General features: G+C 41.0%; 1 protein-coding gene across 1 annotated transcript in view; it reads left to right on the top strand.

The window, feature by feature from the left end:
• The first annotated feature begins 18,323 nt into the window (after nucleotides 1-18,323).
• Nucleotides 18,324-20,880, top strand: part of tspan9a (tetraspanin 9a) — a 238,323-nt gene continuing 235,766 nt past the window's right edge. The window contains exon 1 of the mRNA XM_053884524.1: nucleotides 18,324-18,554. The gene's annotated coding sequence lies outside the window, so the exon portion shown is untranslated. The remainder of the gene's footprint in view (nucleotides 18,555-20,880) is intronic.

Here is a 20,880-nt window from a genome sequence, read left to right as displayed (position 1 = left end):
TAGACAAATAATAGTATTTACAGAAGCGTCGGAAAGTTGGGGGGTGCAAAACGTTAACTTCTTCCTGGAGTTGGCACAACTGAAGGTAATTGAGAAGCACTTATATATTGGGTACAGCTAATATTCCGGTGCACTGTATAGTCTGTAATTTACGGTAATTGGCAAGCTTGCATTTCAGTCTTCTGAACGTATTCCTTGTCTTTTGGTAGTCTGTACTAGCCAAAGAATTCTGAGCTCTGATTTGGATTCAGAAGAGGAAAGGTCCAGCAAAAGTTGCAACAAGTCTAGTAAATTATTCATCTCTCCCATGCCAACCCTCCTAATCCTAATTGGTAAAACTCACGAGCCGGACACAGACGTCTATTTCTAGTTGTGAAAAATAAAAGGTTCTGCTGGAACTATTTCTTTAGTTGCCCAAATACTATGAGTGTATAATGTGTACAATGAGAATATTACCAATATTTAATATGGAGTAAAATGTGTTTTTAATGCACTTGAAAATGAGATGCTTCTCATCCTAAACGTCCTGCTGACAATAAACTCACCTTGAGTCATCGCTTGTTCTGCACTGAGCCGCAGGCAGCCTCTTTCCGCTGCAGAGCTATTGACCTGACAGGCTCAGTCCATCAAACTGCGCTGCTGGATAAAACCAAGTGATTAGCAAACAAAGCACACGCATTCGTCTTCTGCTCTCCAGAAACCAGAGAAGCACCTTTTTGGAACACGCTTTTTCCAACTGCAAGTTCGAAACCAAAGGATGACTTTTTATCCTGCCTACATGAGGTGACTACACTCAACTAAGACACCACCTCCAGCTCTTCATGAGAAATACCAAAATGTGCGAGGAAAGCCGAGGCACATAAACGCCTTTCCTAATGGCTCAGCTCTTTTTTACATTATTTATATGGGTATGTATAGTCTCCTCATTCCTAAAGACACACTGTCTGTTTTCACTTTTCAACTAATTCAGTTTCAACATAACAGTTAACGTTCCCTAAGTCTAGACTTAAATCTAGAGGTGAATATTTTTTATTGTTTGATTTTGTCAGTCAGAAAACATCATACTGTGTATTTTCTGTGTAGTTTCTCATGTCAATTGTATCCATATTTTTGAGGAAATTCAACCATATCGGGTGATGTGACCTGAGTTCCCACTGTGGTGCTTAATCTGAAATATCAATGCTCCATATTTACACAACTCATGCCGCAACCACGGTGGTCTGCTGCTCCAGCTTTACAGGAAAACTCCCTTTGGCGAAAGAGTCAGAGTGGTCTAAGAGGAGGGGACGTGTTATTCGGCGCGACTGTTTTCTTCAGGTTTCAGTGGTTTGACCTACTGACCCTATTCAAATTTAACTAGAAGCGTTTTATGAGAACAAGTCAGACTGCACAAACTTTTCCCTCTGTGGGTCTTCACTGTTGTCTACAGATAAATCTATGAAACTAGACTCCTCTGCGTTTTACAGATCTGGGTCTTCTTTATATCGCAGAAGAAGGAGATAAGTAGTTGGGCTTATTGAAGGGAAAAAAAACAGACGCACATAAAATGTAGAATGAACAAAAAATTCTTTTTAGACTCAATTTCTTAACTGTATTTGACATTACATTTTACTATTTCTATTTTTTTTAACAGTCTTTACCTCAGGGAAAAAAAACATGCAGCATTAAATAAATAAGTACCCATCTACCTGAAAAATATTTTACAAAATATTTAATTAAAATAAATGTTATATAGATATTTGTTAGATTGAGACCAATATATTCCATTCAGTATATATTCAAATATTTTCAGTTTCAATGAATACCAAGGAAACAAATGTTTTATTTTAAATTTGTATGTAATTTCTTTTCTTCCTATAATTCAACAAATATATTAAGCTGCCTTGCACCAAACCAGATCACTTCCACGTGTATACTGTGTACCTACAAAGTTAGCAAATCTGGTGAGTCTCTTAAAAATGGAAGGAAATGGAAGGGAATTTGGTGAAAGTTGGGAAGATGAGTTTTATTTTTCAAGATGTTGTGAGTTGTGATGCAAAGTCAGAGGTGAAACACAGAGATGCTACGTTCAAAACATGGCTGTCAGTGTGTCAGAATCGCTGACAGTGATTCTGGTCCCAAACGCTGATAAAAATTCAAAATATATGTGTAAATATTTGAAGAATAAATAGACAATCACTCCCACATAGCTGTGTAAACAATGGCTGTTTTGAGACTGCCTCAGCTCACACGGCTCTTATTGAACCTGGAGACATTGTGTTAAACAAGTGTCCACGAGCTTATTAAGTCGCTCTTGTCAGTCTGTGGCATATTTTCTGAGGGCTGTTTCTTTCTTTTTTTTTTCTTGGATCCAGGGTTGAGGATATTTTTTGTGTGTAATCAGGGGGCTGTCACTCATGTTTGTGGGTTTGTTTTTGTCGCCAGATTGTTTCCACGTGTTCAAGTATGAGAGGCCCTCCTCGTTGATGCGGTGAAGGAAATCAACAAGCACAAACACACCCAGCATCCCTGTCACACGTAGAAGGCTGGCCATTAATCCCGCTCCAGCAGGATAAGATAATTGGGTGTCTTTTATTTGAGGAGTTTAAATGATTTGATGAGCAAAATGCCAGGTTTCCTCGTGTCTGACGTCTCGGTGAAAATAAGGAATGCATTCTTATTAGTGTGTCAGCTGAAGTGTTCCAATGAATTGCAACACAAAATCACAATTAATGTAGCGATGTGTGAGGACAGTGAAAAAGAAGTTCATGAAGAAAGTAGGAAGTGAGAGTGAAGGCTGGGAAGCCAGCTAGATAAACTGACAGGAGGGTCTCATCAAAAATGTATCTAGTTAGTGTTAAGGACTTATGTTAAATCTCAAAAGATGCTTTTGCAGGAAACCATCCAGGCTGGAGAAACCCACTCAACCGAATGGTGAACATCTGACAGGTGGAACACTGGAGGCCAGGAAGGAGCTTGATGAAATGCAAAACAAACACAAAATATCTGGGTCAGTTACCGCTGGATTGTTGATGTAAAATGACACGTTCACAAAGACGTTAGGTAAGATCCCAACCATGACCGAACAAATATCTCTGTTTTTGTTTTTTTGCTGTTTAAAGATTGAATATTCTAACCAACACCTGTGCATTTCCTGGTCGTGACCTTTTGCCTCTTCAAGATGGTGTTGAATTTTGGAATAGCTTGAAACTATAAATACACTTCCTGCCACTTTACCTTCCTTTTAACACTTATCTTTGGCATTTGTGTGGATGAGAAAGGTCACAAACGTTTGAGGTCCACCTTAATATCTCCTCCAAACTAGTTCCTTTCCCAGAACGCCACGTCTGATCGCTCACAGTCCCAGATGTCCTACATTGTGCAATCACGGTTACTCACAGGCTCAGAGGAATTTTTGGGGTCTAAAGTTGTCAAGAGTATTGCTCATTTGTAAGTCATTACAGCCATTGCAGACTCATTTCCAAATTTCACTCTCACTTGACTGTTTTGTTTGCCGTAATTTTGTTTTCCATTACTGCCCTTTGTTTGGTTTTACTGCCACAAAGTGGACTTTGTAGTGTTTTTAATGTGTTGCTGTTCGGGGAGTACAATCTAACATCAAGCATTTCAGCAAATTCTTTTCTGGAACCACATCACAATCCAGCTATGGTGAATCCTGGTATCTGCTTTGTTAGAGTGCCAGACGTGCTTCCACTCCAGCTGTCATGGACTGGGTCCCGCGGTGATGCTGTGACCATGTGGTGCTGTCCATGTCCTGCTCACTCAGTGGACTACTTCATTCAACAGCATGGAAACTTTACAGATTCTGAGCGACCAAGGAGTATTTCCCAGAGAAGGATGGTTAGGATTTAATCATCTCTTTGAGTGGTGGGGGGCCATGTCTGCAGACACTCGACACGCTGGGTTTTTCTTCTGTAATGAAAGACAGAAGAGCAAATTCACTTTCACTGAATGTGTTACATCAATAATGTTAAGCATGGACTCCAGCAGGAAGAGGACATTATTTGAACATTTATACCAGCTGAAACCAGGCTAAACTTGAGGCCAGTGGGCCACATCTGGCTCATTAAATTACTATATACCTGCCTGACTTTTATTTCAAGATGTCGGTTAATACTGGCCTGCTGGAAAAACTCATACTATGAGGTCTATGAATCACTGCAACAACTGAAATTCTTACCGCATCCAACAACATGTTTTGTTTGTTTGTTTGCTTGTCTGTGTTCAATATAAGGTAACCGATGTGTTTTGATCTGATCCAATTTTCCGGAAATATATGGACGAAGAACAAATAAAGTTTGGGACTGACACTGGACTTTTAAAGTATTTTCCACTTCACACGGAATGGTCAGGGCACTGGGGATCTGCAGGACAAGTTTGCAACATGCTCTACAAGATTTCAAAGACTAATCCAGTACATTTAAAAATTCAGCATGAGAAAAAAGTTCATCCGAAGAAGAGGACAGATTAAGGTGTAAACAAAAACTGTGATATCGCCAAGACAATCTGAAAAGGTTACAGGATTTGTGTTGGGGATGGCCTGAAGCTGCTTGGCAGAGGTTTGTGTTCGCTGAGTGCTTTTCTACAGTAGTTTCGTGTTTATTTCACGCCATTTTCTGGTTCGGTCTGAAGTCAGGACAACTTCCTCATCTGTTTCTCCAACAGTCTTGTCACAATCAAACTGAGAGCAGTGATGGAAAGTAGACCCATCAAATTTAAGCAGGAAACTAGATCTTGTCCATACATAAGGCACGCTGCTCTATAAGCCGCGAGTGCAGTGGTGCTGCCTGTGCTGTAGAAAGGTCAATGGTACACGTGGCTTAAAAAATGCATGCTGATCACACTAAACAAGTTTTGAAAACAAGGTCCAGCATTGAGACAGACACATGAAATAAACTCAGCTATTGTTCTGACCTCGAACCATTGACTCGTCACATCTTTTATCGACATTAAGGTACTCAAAATGTGTTGTTTTCACCCACGTGTACGAAGTTCAGACACCACAGTCGATCTCAGCTGCACATTTTCATCAGTTTCATGTGAAAACAGCATGTTTTTAGAAAAAATATCATACTTCCAAGAAAGAAAGAGTCTTTTCATTTACAGTGGCAAAAGATGCCAGAAACAAAAAGTGTCTTCTCTAAACTTGACTGTGCATGAGAGTTTGCGAAGTAGTTTACTGCGTTCGCCTGAATCTGATCTGACGTGGCCTTGGCTTTTCTGTTTATAAATTCCAACAGTCATAAAGATCGCAATGGTGGAACACTGACCTACTTTTCAACTACTGAGTAAGAGCCATTCTTGCTTTAAAAATGATATGAGATTTCAAATAAATAACAAAAAAACAGCAGCCATCTAGTAGTCTCAAAAAATCAGGTCATTCGTTCATGAAACCCATCACTAGCAACGGGATGTTACGGTACAGCGGCCTGCTGCAGTGCGTGAATGACCCGCTGCCGTGACTGTACAAACATCATTGACTTAACTTCCATTTTGTTGTACGCAAGCTTCACCAGACTTGTCACCTAGCAGTCATTGTTGCAGAGGAAATGTGACGCCACTGCGACCCTGGCAGAGGAAAAGAAACAATCTTTTGGATTACTCAGACGCTGCCGTCACTCAAGCAGGATTACAGTTTGTTTATTAAACAGCGTTTGTGGACGACCGATTATCTCATACGTAACTGACAAGCACAGTCTCACCCCCTTAATGCATATCGCCTTGTGAACGAGTGTATTTGTGGAGGAAACGTGCAACAGGCAGCTGGCTTTGGCCCGAAACATTAATTCCACTTCAAAAGAGACATTATCTGCCTTTGCCAGGGATTTTAGAGTTGAGCATATTTGGAATGGGGATTTACGTGTATTACTGTGTTGGGACTCGGCTGCTGAGCTAAACGGAGGCTGCTGGTCTTCAAAAATTGACTCGCCTACCTCATTAATGTTTTAACAAAGTCGGTGCCTTGTGTTAGTATTTTGTGATACGTGCCCTTACATTTCAGACTTGAACATTTTGGTGTTGACAGCAATATATTGTAGATAAAACCTCCATGACGGTTTTAAAGATCATCTTCACTAGGTCCCAGAAATATAACTATGAAAATAAGAGTAATAACTGGCAACCGCTCTGCAGGTAATGAAAATATTCCTCCAGAACTGTGTTCACCGACCGCCGTGCGTGTCCTCTGTGCTCAGAATATACAGAACACAGGCATGCCAGTGTTTGTGTTTCAGTGTCGTCCCAACTGACAAGTTGGAAAGACGTGCTGACCTTCACGTATGTTTCCATAAAAACAAAATGACAAGGTTGAAGCTGGATAGCAGCAGACCTTTGCACTCTGCTTGTCATGTTCTGCATTTTTTATGTTTTTTCCAGTGTTCTCTCCTTTTCCTCTTGTGTCTACCTGCAACCTCTCTGCAATCAATGTTCCATTTCAGTCGCCTGATTCCAGTGCTGATTCACCAAATTGCGTTGAATCGGCCGGTTGTCATGTCTTTTGATTTGTGTTGTGATCCTGGTTCTATTTTCATTTCCTAACTGTTTCTGGCTGTTTACTGGCTATATGTGTCTATCGTTCTGTGCGTATGCTGAACATCGTCTGGATCTTTACTTTAATTGCAGTTACTGATCACATTGTTTCTATTTTCATGTTTATCTTCCTCAATTTCTGTATTATTACTTTTTTCCACTGGCGCTTCGGTGACGCCCTTGGTTTTCCTTCCTGTCCATCTGGTGAAAACTGCTCTCATTTATTTATTTTATTCGTTTTTGCAGGGGTTTATTTTGTGTTGTTTTGCTATGCACCATATGTTAAACACAAATGCAATGTTTCTTCAGAAATCTTCCTAGATCTTGCTTCCAATCACCAAAACTAGCATGTTATTTTGCAGACAGACATATAGATAAAAAAAACACAACCTCCATGACCACTAGTGGCTTCTGTTCCTTTGAGAGACAACTACAGTGGTACCTCGGTTCTCGACCACAATCCGGTCCAGACGGCTGCTTGAGAAGCAAATTGTTTGAAATCTGAATCGATTTTTCCCATTACAATGAATGGAAAAAGAAATAATGCGTTCCAAGCCTTAAAAGAGCCTTGTGAATGTAGAGTGTCTGCTGCAGGTGCGCTGTTTGTCTATGTGTGTGGCCGCTGCATGTGGGAGGGGTTGCCGAGTGAGTGACGTCTCTCCAGAAGGGAAGAGGTGCCCGGTGCGTGTCCAGCTCTGAATGTGCGCTTCTGTGCAGTTTGGCTGTGACAAAGTCATAAACCAAGTAATGCTCTGTCCCAGACTCGCCTCATCCCTGTCCCAGCTCCAGCCCACAACAGGACATCAAACCCTGGAGTGCGCGCTCCAGGAGCACCTCCTCTGTGACACTTGACCACGGTCCAGTGCAGAGACAGGAAAGGTTTTACACCTCAATATGAAGAAAAAACAGTCAGTAAATGTAGCTAATGGGACACGTCTGTATACAGAGGCTGCGTTATACACAATAACAAACGCGTCGTGGGTCAGCTGATCAGTCTGCACACGTTATGTTTTTTTCCGGCTTTTTTCGGGGGCGTTTCTGGATTTTCGTTCGAAATCCGAAGCAAAAAAAACTAGACATTTTTGTTCAAACTCCGATTTGTTCAAAATCTGGGACATTCGAAAACCGAGGTACCACTGTATATGTCATACTCCAAATAAGAGTGGCAGTGAAGCAAATAAGAAATATCTAAAGGAAAGACTGCAAAAATGGACTAATATGACGGTACTATGAGACTTAGATGATTCACAGATAGGTTTCTGCGAAAAACATTCTGAATAATAAACTCCAGCAGACGATCCATCTCCAGTTTTCAGAATAATCACCGTGTGATAAAAACCTCAGTTTCATATGATGGTGTGATGAGCTCAGCACTAAGAGCCACCAGGATGAGGAAGGGAAACATCTGTGTTTCTCTCGCATCTTCTCCAGTTGTGTCCACCAGTTGTCAAAATTTCTCTCAACATTTTGTTCCGTCTTTGTTTGCTTTTCTGTTCCACATAATGTAAAGACCATTGATGGTCAAAAACATGCAACAAGGTCCGACCCAAATATCAGCTCATGCTCCATCGTCATAGTTACGATTAATTACAACGTGTATTGATAACTACAGTAATAACGGAGCACCAGGCCCTCGGGCAGTTTCTCCAAAGCCCCTGCTCTGCCATCTGGATCCAATTTGAGCAAAACGTACAGTGTCATCCGCAGGCTGTTGCAACAGACTCATTATGGGATGGACTACTGTATGTTTACACAGGGTGATGAGTGGAGCATGGGTGCCAGAGTACAACCCCTCCTTTTGTTCCAGATGGCTGTGGTGCCGACACTCCTTATCATGCACTTTCAGACGCTTGTCACCGCTGCCCCGCAGACAGGAAATCACATTCATGGATATGTGTCGCATCAAAATGGTACTTTGGACTTTGATGTGAGGACTTAGGGTTTGAGCTGTGCGGTAAATGTACTGAACACAAGTTTTATTTATTTTATTGAAAAGGGATCTTTTGTTTTTGTTGTTATAGTTTCGAATTGACTCAAATTACTTCACTCAAATTGTGAAAAAGGATTTTCAATGCTGGTTCCCTACGGTGTGTGTTGTCTGAGCGAGTTCTTGAATGCTGCCACCACCTGCTGGCCCATAGAGCACATCCATCTTGACAATGGAGTTAAAAGCCTGATTCATCGTGCTGTACAATGGGAATTGATTCACAAGTAAGACGAAAAAAACTGAATATGTGCACGCAGTGCTACTGGTTCGATATCCTCCCTGAGATAGTTGGATTTTTTTGAACTATAATGTGTATTGAGACACTCGGCCTCGCGCTCGAACTATTCTGCGTCATGGTCACTGTTGCTCCTCTCCATATTACCTATTCAGGCCTCAGCGTCCATCGTCTCATCATTTGTGAACAAGACCTCCCAGGTATAAAACTCTGATCCCCATGCTTGCCATTTCATGATAATCGATTTCAGGGAGAGTTGAAGGTCATCAGACAATGAATCACTGGGACAGCAAAATCAGTCAAACAGAGTGAGGCCATTCTTTGTTCGTCATAATTGCAAACCCACCACCCCATGACTGCACTTGAAAAACATGTCCTTAAAAATGGAGAAATGAATTGCTGATAAGGCTCCTGGTGAGGCTTAGTGCTCCAATAATTTAAACGCATGATGGCAGTTTCCATACTGTAGTTCAACAAGGATTTATAAGTGAGAGAATATCATTTAGATTTTTGGGCGTTTTAATGAAAACCAAGGGCTGTGGGCAATATCTGTTCTGCTACAGATTTTTGGACGTAATTTCAAAACGTCTTTTTTTATTGACCTCTGGCACCTGATCCCATAATGTGCTGCAACTATTTTATTATTATTTTCTTTTATTTACTTGAATTTTTTTTAAAGAAAAGAAACTCACAATATATCATTAACTTTGAAGGATATTTTGTTGAAACTATAATATATATTTTAACTGTCGGAGAAAATGACATAGTGATGGAATTGTATCGCTTCATGAGCTTTATTTGACTTTTCTTGATTCTCCATTTTCATTACTCTATAATTTCCTCGTGATGTATTCCGCACCACAGCATGTGTGTCTGTCCCTCATTAATCTCCCTACTCGGTATAACACAAAGCAGATGCTGCCTCAGATTTAGGTGCTCAATGTTCTATCACCCTGGTGTCAGCAGGAAGATCTGAGATAATGACTTGAGTCACGCAGCAAATGAACAGCGAAGCGTAAACGGCAACGCGAGTCAGCAAGCATTAATTATCCCGAAAAGCAGGTTCCCTTGTCAACATGACCTCACGCTATAATTGATGTAACACATGAACACGTGCACGACTGTATTCCTGTCTCTGGTGTATGATCACATGACTTTTTAGCAACTCTTTCGTCCCTTGTTAGCTACTTATTCTTAACAACCTAATTATTGCGACCCCCACTTCCCGTCGCGACTGTAACACTTACATTTTCTTTCCATAAAACTGTCTCTCGGGTCACCCGCCCTCCTCATTTTGGACCAGAATCTACTTTCGCTTTCCGCACTATCTGAAGCGGCACATTAACACAAATAGTTCTGTTCCCTGAAAGAACTTTTACACTTCTTTCTCCCCAATAACCAGATGTTTCTGACAAAATAAATCAGTTAAAAAAATAAATCAAACTACACAAACCTTTTTTGCACCACTGAACGATTTAATGTGGCCCCTATTTTCATGGACTGGTATTCGTCATTTTGCTTCTTCATGGTTCTGTGCAAGCGCAGCTCACCGACGTCATGCAGTAGGTGGTGTGCGTGAAATATTTTCCTCCCAACACTCATTGCATTAAAAGTGCATATACTCACCTCTGTATCAATCATCCAAATACGCTTACGATATGTTTTTTGTATATTTCAGCGACGTCATTTTAGTTGTAGCATTTAGCTTCTATTAAAGCGATAAGTAAACGCCAGTTGGCTAACATAAACTAGCTGTTAAAGTTTACTGCTTATGACGCTTTGCACGTAGGGTCTGTATCTCGAATTATCTCATAGCTTTAAATATACAACTTAATGTGGTCTAACCTTAAAAGTTATGAGTGTGACGTTGGCGAGTGGCACACAGCATTAACCACGACGAAACACAAACAACTGATGAAAAAGTGAATGCTCCATGTATGAAAAACACAACTCACGATTATTGCGATCGCCTGCCGCTGATTCTCTCGCTGCATGTGTGAATGACTTGTGGTGTTGTCCAGCAAAAGGAAACTTTTCCTGGGGGGTGCAGACGCTTTTTCTAGCTGCTGATGGGTTGATGAGGTTTCGTGAAACAGTGTCTTATAATTCCCAGACACTGCTATCTATTGTAATGAAACTTCTCAGTGATATTAAACCAAGAGCGCCACCTCCCGATGATGTGAAATTTCATTGATATGGTTTTTGAATACAAGGATTTTAGACCATATAACTGGCATCTGGTGGGCTGACACTGGTTCATGAAGCTTCATCAACCCATCTCTAGGCACATGTGAGTGCCACGTCAGCAAAGATCATCAATACAATGGAAATAACATTATTTATTCTGACTGTGTTGCACAGTCACAAATGCCTGGTGCTGGAACTCATGCTCTACTGGACTACTTTCCGCTTTCTCCAGTCATTTCCATTTTTGCAGTCCTTCATAGTTATTAGTATTCTGAGGTCTTGCTCTGTGCGTTCTTCGAGGAGCTCCTCTGATGATAGCATCAATAGGTCGGGGATGTGACAAAGCTTTGGGCTCAGACGAAATAGATGTCTAAACATACACTCTCTCTTCTGTCTCGCTCGCAGTCAGCCAATTTGACTCTGCCACGCTCCACTGTGCCACCACTGTGTGCTCACCTCCGTTATAAGCTGGACAAACCAAAATGTCTGTCATGTGTCTTTGACAGAAGGGAGTAAAACTGCTAGTTTGCAGATGATCGTTTTCAGTCAAGCTGCTGCCTGGATCATTGGATCCAGGTCCACACATGTGTAAAGGTGGCCTCCAGTGGACCCTGCTGTCCCTGATCCAACTCTGCCTTGATCAATACCACATGTCGTTCTGGAGACGAACTTCAACTGGTTTCAGTGTCTCGTTAGCATGACATCATTTCACCTTCTACAACTCCAAATTGCTTTCACGGATAACATCAAGCCAGGAAGCATTTGATCCTGGAGCTGGCATGCCAAGCTTAATACAATGTTATCCACACAGACTGCAGAGGAGATCACCAAAGCTGAACACATTGTCCTGAGCAGATCAAACTGTGTCCTGTAGACATCAGAAATGACCCTTAAATTAAAATGTGTGACATTGCAAGGCTAGAAAATCACCTTGAGAGCTCAGACCGGTGCAGAGCAGCTCATTTCACCAACTTAACATTGTGATTTTTTCAATTTGACCAATATAATATCGATATAGTTTGTTTGCTTTTTGTAGTGTTTGAAATATTGTCGATAGCAATGAGTTCAGTGGCACAGCAGACGGCAGGAGCAGGATAAAATTTACACTTGATTGAAATCTGGTGAGCACTTTTTGTTTTGTTTACAGGCAGAGAGATGAACTTTAACTCCTTGTTGGTGAAGCTAATAATAAACTTTAGTGTATTTTGTGAGTTCAATAATAAAGCATTAAGTCAGAGAGGCTAGATTGAGATGGTTTGGACATGTACAGAGGAGAGAGAGCCAGTACATTGGTAGGATGATGTTGAGGTTGGAACTGCCAGGCAGAAGGTGGAGAGGAAGGCCAAAGAGGAGGTTTATGGAGGTGGGGAAGGAGGACATGAGGTTTGTAGGATTGAGAGAAGAGGAAGCAGAGAACAGGAAGATGATCCGCTGTGGTGGCCCCTGAGGGAGAAGCTGAAAGGATAAGAAGAAGTATTATAAAGCATCATTATGTGAAAGTGCACAATACAATGCTAACCACCTACAGTGTGAAGCCTAGAAAAGCCTATGTAAACCTTAACTGAAGATGCTTTATTATTGAGGTGACTGATCGGGAGTCAGAACCACAGACAGAGGAGGTTGGGATCCACAGACAGCTGGTGTTCTACTGCAAACCCTCAGAGCTAGGTGTAGCATATTGCAGGGAGACATCTAACACAAATGAAAACATCAAATATAATGAGAGCAACCACCAGCTGTAGCATCACAATTCAAATATGCAGTTATGGAGATGGTGGTCAGCAGAAGCTATGGAGAGAAAGTGGAGGTGAAGCAGTGCAGTAACACAAGGTCAATAATGACCTTTGTTTTCCTAAACATAAAGTTGTGCGATATGAACTGAAATATAGCCTCATTTTTCATTCTGTCGAATCCTAGCTTGTGCCATGAGCAGGGAGGTTTTGGGGGGCAAAGTTACTTGTAGCAACTGCGGATGCGAACTCTGATGTCCGCAGAATATCTGGAACACTGGACAGATTCTGCCATTACAGCAGAAGATTAGATAAGACAGAAAAGGTTAGCATTTTTTTTTAAATCACTCAACCTAACTCTAACATTAAATATAGATTACTAAGTGTCGATGAAATGTAAACAGCCGATGGGCTAAAGCAATTGCAGAGGAGGGGAAGCAGCTGAAGCAAGTCTTATCTGCTTAATGATGTTTGCCTGGTGGGAGTCTTTGTCCTTGACCTGATGGCTGTCCACCCATATAATAATAGATATTATATAATGATTCAGTGAAAAAGGCTGATTCATACTTCAGCAGCTGCTGAATGTTTTTAACTGCTTCTTAAATCTTTGGTTTTGCTAAATGATCTTTACACATTTTCAAACCCAAACACACATAATTGAGCTCATTTTCACTCGCCTCAAGTTTCATTCCAGATGAATAATGTGCATCAGTGTGATAGCTTTTTAAGCGGCTTCTCTCAGTGGGAGTGTCCACTTCTGCGTATAAAGGCGGCGAACGTCGGCAATTTGCTGGATGTTAAAACCAGAGAAAAGCATGTAATGTAATACGAGCAAAGCCAGTTAGGATATTATATGAGCTGCCACGGCTGAGTCCCTCTGGAGATTCTGAGCCATAAATCCAAAAGTATTTTATTCCCCGACGATCAACACTTTACATGAAGATTTACCCGCATAGGAAAGAGTCTGGGTGTGAGATCCCCAGACAGAGCCAGAGACATGGACGCTTTGAGTCACATACAATGTCAGCAAAAAAGGCAGAAAATCCTTGCTTCCCTTCTGAATACATGGAAAATAACTAGCCCAGCTAGTTCAAACCTTCTGCACACAGCGTCTGCTGCTGGCTTTTGGATGTCCTGCAGGGCACTACAAGGAACTTTCAGCATCAAACCAATTGATCGTCTAACTTCCTGCAGTGATCAACATCCACTCTTGTTCAAATATGCAGTTTCTGGTCGCGGGGCCTTCAGCCAAGACTGCAGAATCTATAAACATCTCTCTCTCTCTCTACGACACTCCACCAATGTTGCATCGACGCCCTGCTATTTCCAACGCGTGAGGGTCTATTTCCAACACACAGTGATGAGAACCACGTTTAAGCACTTAATTACATCTGAATTACTGGGACTTTAATTTGGTGTTTCATCGTATTACTGCCTTGTTATACCACTTCATTGCGTTTAATTCGCAGCCTTAATTATTTACGGAGAGGTGGATTTTACTCAGATTAAACAGGCCGTTAATATGATGCATCATTTTCTTTCCAAACCGTGTCACGATAGCTCAGGAGAACACACGCAAACACTAAAAATCACTGCTGGTCTACAGAGGACTCGAACAATGAGGATAAATTTAACAAGGTTTAATACACAGAAAATACAAAAAACAGGGCACAAACAGGAAACCAGGAGACGAAGGATGTCGCCACCTGAACGTGGAGTGAGGGAAACACAGGGATGGGGAGAAAACCTGTAGCAGAAGATAGGTAAATTATAGTCAAGCCTAAATAACGGGGACAACAAAAACGCTCTCGGATAAACTCATGAGGCCCAAATAACGAAAAGCGGTCGGTGGTGGAATAAACACACACAAGGAACAAAACAAAAGGTGAGCTACAGAAACACTCACGCGAAGCACGAAGCTAATAGTAAAAGGCGGAAAACAAACAAGGAAGAAACTAGGATGGCGGCAGAAAAGACACGCAAGCACAATATAAAAGTTATCAAACCTGCTAGGGAACAAAGTCACGCTTGATTAACGGATGGGTTCCGGCTATGCAGCTGCGAAGGTGAACAGGAAACAGGAAATGGAAACAACGCACAAGAAAAGCGGAAGAAACAAAATAAAAGCACACGGAAACTGAACATAACACATAGAAGCCACTCTGTTTTAGTGAATGCAATATATTGCGAATTTATATGTGCAAACTCTGTTTTGGGTTCTCTGCAAAGACATGTAACTACAGCCTTCCTCGTCTCCTTGGTTTACAAACGGTATTTACACCAATCTATAATAGAAAGACTCCCGCAATTGTTCCTGAGATTGAAGTGCAATCTGTTAGTGCGAAGTTGGAACTACGTACAGGAAAGCTCTGTTTTTGTATCTTGGATTGTTTAAATGCAGAGTGTTGCATGTCACAAATTTGTGATGATGGAATTAATGTGTTAATGTGGTTTTGACGCTTTTTTGTCTGCCAACCTTGCTCTGTTATGTCACTGCTACCTACGGCCTGATGGAGATCCTTGTTCTGTGATATTTGAAAACGTGTCGATTTATGTAGAGAAAATGAACGTTAGGCAATATTGCTTGGCATATGACAGTTAAGTAAATTGTGGTGACAGGCTGGTGGACTGTAGCTTCATGAAACAGTGTCCCCATTTTCACACCCTTCTAGATGGCACTGTCTGCTCTAAAATCTTTGTATTTCAACCAGATCTCACATCATTTTTAAACCAACACGCCACCTACTGAAGACTACTCTGAAAACCAGGACCACTGTTTCATGAAGCCTCATCAGCCATCACTAGTAAATAGATATTTGGATGTGTCAACCACGTGCTCCTTAATTCTGCGTGCTATCTGCTCCAGAAAAGAGCAACATAGCGGCAATGCTGATGAAATGTATGTATTATGGACTAGCCAGTAAAAAAGTATCATCCAGAGTAGAAGATTAATCCCCCAACTGATGTTGTTCTCATGTAAAACTCAAAGGCCACACAAAGTGCCAAATTGTTTGAGACAAAATGCATTGGTTTTCTTGTCACCCTAGCATCCTACCTATATATTCAGTTAGATTGCCCCTAGCTTCCTGTTTATCTTTGCCACCTCTGACTGTCTCCACCCCCATCACCTGGTTCGCCTCGCCTGGTCAGCCATTACATCCTAACCATATAAAGCTCAGCCTCACCAGCACATCAGACCATCTTCTTGCCATATTTTTCAAATGATTTCTTTGCCTATATTCCTGAATCTTCTCGCCTTGCTAGGCGAGACCGAAGGCATCATGTGCATCTGGCTGTACATTCAGAATGGTGGGTGTAATTGGCACAGCTCTGGATTTTCTCCAGGTTTCCACTGAGCATCTTATTAAGTGGTTAACCAGGGTGCAGCACTCTGCTGCTCTCTACAGATTATTTTGCACTGATGAGACAGAATCATTCCTTTGCTCCCCACTGCGGTGCAGTTAGTAGTCTAATCTAGATGTACAGGTACTTTTGCAACTGTGTCTGTCTTGTTGTCCCTGATGGATTATTGTCTGACTTGCTGTTTGGTTGAATATCACTCACATGGGTGACATGGTCGGTCAATAGGATTATAGAATTACAATTAGCTGCTTGAATGATCGACTGAGTTCCAGCTGAACTTAAATGGCATCAAAACATCAGCAAATCAATCTGTTCCAAAAATAAATTAATTTTGCTGTTCATTTTTGGCGTTAAAACCAGAGGCCTCATGCATCCCTATACATTGTTGGACATGCAGAAACATTATTCTACATGTGGTAGAGATAGTAATAGACCAGACCTACATTTAATATTTTCAAATTCAAAATGTATATACACATTCAAATGTAAATTCTAGTGATGGGTTCATGAAACAGTGACCTAATTTTCAGAGGCCACTAGATGGCACTGTCTGCTGTATAATCTTTGGACAACTTGAATGAAACCTCACATCATTTTAAAACCAGGAGCGCCACCTGAAAATTTGGACACAGCCTCATGAACTAGTAAATTCAGATTTTTTTAAAAACATATTTTACTTTTTTTTTAAATTGATTTTATAATTTCCCTGCGAGTTTGTAGTTCATAATCAAACATGATAATAGTACCTGTTTTTCATCTGGCCTTGATGAAAAAAAACAAAAAACAACCAAAAATTGAACATCGTTTCTCAAACTGCTACATTCGCCCCCCTCCCCTTTTGAACTCTGATGTCCCACTGAAAACGTCTTTCATGACACCACTCATGCATCTTCATTCAGGGAGTTATGAAACCACTCAGATTTGTCTCACTTACTGTATCTGAGGTTAATCGCTGAATTGTGATCACAGCAGAGAACTACACAAACACAAAGATTGACGACCTGAGGAGCACGGCCTCGCTGCATACTGGAGGCTGAGCATGCAGTTTACTGATGTTTTTCATTAAAAAACAAATCAAATCTGAAGGTTGAATTTATGAGGCCAATGTGACGGTCGGTCCACGCAGTAGCATAAAAAACCAGGAGACACAGCACTCGCCTTCATCTCTGTTACTGATTACAGTGATGAGAAGCAGGAGCATGTAATCCTGCGGACATGTGAGCCGGAAAACTAAATTTGATCGGGGATTCTGAGCCGTAATATTGTACGCACACGAGCGTGAACAGAGCGCAGTGTTCATATAATTTAGCCAGTCGACGCCTCTTTGGCATTTAAGCTGACAAGGTTAATGCGCTATTCCAAATTAAAGTGAGCTAGCTGTGTATCTGTTCGAAAGAAATTAAATTTGCACTTACGGTACATAAGATTTGGCGGTCTTCTTGGTCATACTGTAAGATATGGATTACTGGATTTTGTCTCTCCTCCGCGTCAAACTACAGTGATGGGAACTACAGGGCAAGACACTACCTGACCAAGTGGTCTGAGGTCTCTACATACATGAAACTTGGTGCGCAAAACATTTTCTCTTGTTTCTCTGCACATATTTCTAGTCATACGTCCACCACAACAACAAAGAAAAAGAATATGGCTGCCTTTTACTCACTATAGCAGGAAGTCAGCCGGACGCCGATAACTTATCGGTGAGCATTACCAATTGGGAAAAAAAAGGGGGGAGGGGTGGAGAATGGTTTGAACACAAACAGTATTAAAAATAAATCCTGTAAAACACAGTGTTTACAGTGTGGCCTCAGTGGTGAGGAATCTGCGCCCAAATTGACACACATGCCTTGGTCAGGTACTGACTACTGCAGATTGTGAATATCAGTCCACACAGTCCAAGTGGTTATAATATTATAGCTAATGTTATAACTCACTAGAAACATGCTTTTTTATGGTGATTTTATGGCTCTGGAATCAGCTTTGCTGAACATCAACCTATTTTTTAAATGGTTATTTGGCTCTGTCTGTCAGGGTTTAAATCACTTTATGCAAAATAAATGTGCCTGATGTAAACAAAGATGTCTCATACGTAATAAACATGCACTTTTCCCATTTTACTTTAAGTGTTGAAACGATCATATATTATTATACTTCCTTTTTATGGTGCTATTTTTCAAGGACCTACGAGTGTTGGAAGTAAATCCACTTTAATGAACCTCTCCAGGACTCGTAAATGTCCAGTCGCGCCTGTAGGAGTCAGTAAGAACCTCCCTCTGTTCCCAAAACTTTGTTTTCCTCCGTCCCCTCTCGGTTAGTCCCCAAATCTGCACCCGGCACAGCGGCGGTGACTGACGGCTGTCAGCGAGAAGGTGCGACAGGGGAGTTCCTTCAGGATTACTGGCGATTTTGGAGCGGAACACCCGGAAAACAGACCTCCACGACAAGAGAAGTTCAAGTCGAAGTTCTTCGTCGATGCGGTGCACTTCTTGGTGAAGACAAGACAAACAGAGAAACATCTGAATAAGTGAGTATATGTTTTGTTGGTGTCCGAGTAGCGTAATTACAATGGTAGCTCCTCCACTGACGTCATTTAACTACGACAAAATATCTTTATTTCCAACGCTGTTGAAATGATATCAACACCGGAGTCGTTAGTCGTTTAATGGGGCAAAGTTTGTGTGTTTAGCTGTTGAGCTAAATGAGGCTAATATGAAATATCCGAGAAGTATTTATGAATTTATTAACATTTAATAAGAGGTGATGTAATCGTCCTTACTGTAGTTGCGTAATCCATAAAGTTTATCACCAAAACGGATCATACTTATGTCCTTTTAGTACGGAGTTTGCTCCTAAGTTGTGTGGATAGTTTTATTGCTTAATAAATCAATAACCGTCTCAGTTTAGCCTAGCGTCGATTAGAATTCTGTCGGTAAACGCCAGTAAAATTGAACTGCCAATTCGACTGTATTATTGAAAGTTTTTATTTTAGGAAAGGAAGTCAGTTTATCGAAAAAAAACGTTTTTTTCATGTTTAAGTCAAAAATATTTATCATGCACTTACTAAACACAGAGTCAGAAGCTAGCACTTTCTCTGTGTCTACTGACAGAATGAAAACAAAAGAAAAAGGCAACAATAGAATACGTTCTATGAAGGTTTTTTTTTAGCTGCTAAACATGATATTTATGGAATGACTTCATGTTTAAATGCAGCAGGTGAATGATACATGGAGGACCCATCACTCTTCTACTAGTTTCCTGACTTCTCGGGTTTCCTGAAGTTGATTTAAATTCTGATCGAATAGTGTTTTCCGCCAAGGAAATATGTTTCTATTTCTGAATCCAATTTCCTCTGAGCTTGTGTTGGGGCGGTCACGTGAAGCCAGGCGCTGATTGAGAGTGAATGAATGATTGTGGTTCATCCTGTTCGTTGACGAATATTCCAGATGTGCTGAAGCCCATTCACACTTGGATCCACTTCATTGGGCCTCGTATTTGGGTTTTAAAGCTGTTTTCGCTTTATGCAAAAGTAAAGATGGCATTCATCCCAGATTGAAATGACTGATTGAAAGATCAAGTGTTTGTATTTTGGTGGATTTTTCTGGTTTCTGCAGTTTCCAGGTGACTTACCTCCCTTCTTGGCTGACCATATCCTGGATCTCAGGTCCCCTGGACCTGTGTTTTAATGTTCCTCCAACTGAAGTAGACTGTAATTTTGTGTTTGAATATATTTCCTACGTTTCCGGATGCTTGCTAAATGCTAAAATAACTGACAATATTAATTACCCCGGAGAGAGATTGAGAGTTTGTATGCTTCACTTTTTAAAATCTTTCATTTGGTGCTTGACTCTTCCACCGCAAGGAATGTGTTGAATCACAGTGCACACATTGTGAAAGAAAATCACCTCAAAGACATGTCTTCGAATACAAGTGGGACCATATAAAAACATCATATGTGCGCTGTGGATCAATTCTATTCTGGTGAAGTGGGAGTGGAGCGAGGTCATGTACTGTCTGACCCCACATTCCTTTCATCCTGCTGGCATGTGGTCAATGCACCCCAGGACCGTTAAAAACACTCTCATTTTTCCCTCAGAAGTTTTATTTATTTATTTATATATTTTTTGGTGTACCACATTTCCATTCCATGCTGTAGATTACAACCCTCCATCTTCAACCACCGGCTGCATTTGTAAAGGCTGTTTGAGTTTGCTTGTGATCATATTTGTCTTTTTGCTGAGCTTGTGGTTTTCATAATGAAACCAGCATCAGAGGTTGCTGTCTGCTGCTGTGTTGTTGTGTGAATCTCATTTTCTAAACTCAACAATCATGAGCATTGTGGAGAGGGTTTTGCCTCTGGGAGACACTGGTCAATTCTTTCCAGCGGTAAACAAAAGCAGCAATGTAAGCATCAGTTTGTGTTTGCTTCCTCAGTTTTCGGCCTCACGCAGAAAGCTCTGCGTGCTGCTCTGAACCTTTCATGAACGTTCCTATTATGTGCTACAAGAGGGGAAGGACCACTCACCCCACCAGCTCTCACAATAGTTGTGGGGCTAAAACAACATTCATTTCTCTCATTCAGATTGTGATAATCATGTCGACTACTGACTACTGTCATTCACTGATGCTGGTATTTTTTCATCATAGTGAAATGCTTTACGTGGCCAAGTTCTTAGTTTTCAAGCAACCAAAGGAGCTAATGATGCTAAGTGGTGCATGAATGAAAGACAGTAAGTAATTTTGCCAAGAACTACAGTGGTAGCTCGGTTTTCGAACGTCCAGGAATTCGAACAAATTGGAGTTTGAACAAAAATTTTGAGATTTTTTTGCTTCAGATTTCGAACAAAAATCCT

The sequence above is a fragment of the Synchiropus splendidus genome, chromosome 14 (genome assembly GCF_027744825.2).
Source record: "Synchiropus splendidus isolate RoL2022-P1 chromosome 14, RoL_Sspl_1.0, whole genome shotgun sequence".
In the NCBI taxonomy this organism is placed as follows: domain Eukaryota; kingdom Metazoa; phylum Chordata; class Actinopteri; order Syngnathiformes; family Callionymidae; genus Synchiropus; species Synchiropus splendidus.
This window is presented reverse-complemented; position numbering and strand designations above follow the sequence as displayed.